Raw genomic sequence first — 2,558 nt, 5'->3', positions numbered from 1 at the left:
CTTGCAGCTGCTGTTTGAGTAAATACAGCGGAACAAAACAGCGCTTGCAGGTTGTTGTTGGATGTTGCTGCTGCCTGGACGAGAAACACGCAGGTAAGACCTGCTGCGGCTGCTGTTGGTCCGATCTGTTTGCTGCTGCCGTTTACCGCGAAAAAGAAGGAGAATCAGAGCCCTTTCGGCCCGCTGTTGCTGCTTGGCGACCGAAACGTAGAGTAACCACAGCAACTTGCTGTTTGGTTGCGACAAGGGAGAACAACACAGCAGGTGCTGTTTTTGTGTGCGGCAAAGAAGAGGAAACACAGCAGGCGCTGTTTTGTGTCCGGCGAAGTGCGCTGGGCAGCACAGTCGACGGCCTCCCTTCTCCCCCTTTGATTTCCCCCTTCCTTCTTCCTTACCTGCCTTCTTTCTTTCAGCCTTCCCCCTTGAAATCTAAACTCCCCCTCTCTAAAAGATACCGAACTGGTAGGTAATTCCTCAAAGTCCAAAGGGTAATTCTCCTAGGGTGAGAAAGTCTAGGGGTTAGGATTAAAACGTAATGGGTAATACCCCCCCCCCTTTCCAAGAAAAAAACCAAATCAAATAAATTTTCAAATCCAAAGATTATCCCAAAGAAATCTCTTTTTCTTTAAATTAAAAGTACAATATATAAACAARGGGAGAGTCTAAACTCTCAATCCTGACTCTACTCCCAAGTCTTTCCTGCATCACTCCCACATAGGAAGCTAAAAGTGCCTTTTAGCAAAAAGAATAGCCAATAATATACCCCTTCTTTTAAATAGCAGGTAAAGACCCAAAAATAACATGCTCAAGTCCCTATTATAAACATAAACGAGAATATAATACCTCAATGACGGGAAGAAAGCTTCGGTTGTGAACAGAAAGAGAATGGGGAGAAATTTCGGGTGTTACAAGAAAGTTGGGAGGGAAAACCCTAGAAATAAGAAGATGAAATTAAAGCTTACTTGTCCATGGTTTCTAGTGATTTTGGTATCAAAATGTCAACATTTATCTTGTCTTTCTTATAATATCAAAAGCACCATGAAAAACTGGTTGGAAATCGACAAAAAAATGGCTGAAAAAATCAAGAAGAAAGTAAAACAAAACTGGGTCAAGTTCACCTTTTTGAGCATGTCCGTGTGATTTTGGTCATATGTTCTATTACTATGGATTGATTTTCATTATTAGTTGGGCTTAAACAGAACATAATATGAGATTCGTTATTTAAATGATGATGAATTAAAAAACTGTTGTATGAATCTTGAAGTTGCATTAACGAATGCTGATGATTGTGATATTGATGAGAAGTATTTGTTTATGGAATTGCAAATTTTGCAGAAAATGTTAACGCCAGAAGCATATAAAGGAGAAAAGCCATGGACATCAATTGAGATTTTGGAGTTTGCAAATAAGATGGATCATCACGTTAGCATCTGTTGAAAGAAGTTTTTCAAAGTTAAAGTTATCGAAGTCATATTTGTAGTCTACCATGAGTCAAGAAAGGTTAAACGAGTTAGCAATTTTGAGTATTGAAAGTAGATTTTTGGAGAACGTTGAATATGAAAAAGTAATTGACATTTTTACCTGAAGAGGTGCACCAAAGACATAGTTTTAGTGATATATTTATATATTGTAATTTAACCATAAAAGTGCTGAAACTCAAAATACTTTGATAATTCTTTTTGAAATCTATATACATATTAAAGAAGAAACCACTATGTATGATGTGGCATCTTCTAAAAGCTAGGAGCTTATTTATCTTTTTTCTCCTTTTTTAGGTTTTTTAAAATACTAATTAAGTTAAAGACTATTATGCCCCTACAAGCAAATTGTATATTTCATAATAGATGAGATCATTTGGTAATTTTGCATCCAACTAAGTTTAACCTCCCAAATTATTCAACTTTTTAATAAGCATTCAAGATAAGTTTAACCCCCTAAACTATTCAACTTCTTCTTAATAGACATTTATTTTATTTATTATTGTAATTGATTTACCTTCTCCAACTTTTTATCTCTTCATCTCTTTATTTCTCAATCTCTTCCTCTTGATATAGTTTGACATAAATTGCTATCAAGAAACAATTGATTATGTTCTTAAAAATATTCTCACAAAGGAAAAACCAAGATTGATGACATGATTTCTCATAAAGGTTAGAAATTATCTTTTTTCTCATTTATCCTTATTTTAATCTTTTTTTTTTCTAATTTTCATTCTAATTTCTATAAAGATTTTTCATTTAACACAATCATTTCATTTTTCTTAGCTCTTCTTCATGAATTGTTCATCATTCAATCTTTTTTTCTCCATTTCTATCACTTAATTGTTTTCTATTTCATAAATTTTATTCTTTTTCAACAAATCTATTTTTAAGTTTATTCGACAAGACTATTTCAGATATGCATTTCTTCTTATTTTTGTTGGGATTTTGGGATTTTGTTTTGTTTACTTTTCTCTTCTATAATTTTCTTAAGTTTCCTCAAGGAAACCGATAGTTTGTTCTTGACAACGCTTTTAGAGTTTCGATGACAACATGGTCGATGATGGAATGTTATGACAA

The sequence above is a fragment of the Cynara cardunculus genome, assembly GCF_001531365.2.
Source record: "Cynara cardunculus var. scolymus isolate 2C chromosome LG 1, CcrdV1, whole genome shotgun sequence".
Classification (NCBI taxonomy): Eukaryota; Viridiplantae; Streptophyta; class Magnoliopsida; order Asterales; family Asteraceae; genus Cynara; species Cynara cardunculus.
This window is presented reverse-complemented; position numbering follows the sequence as displayed.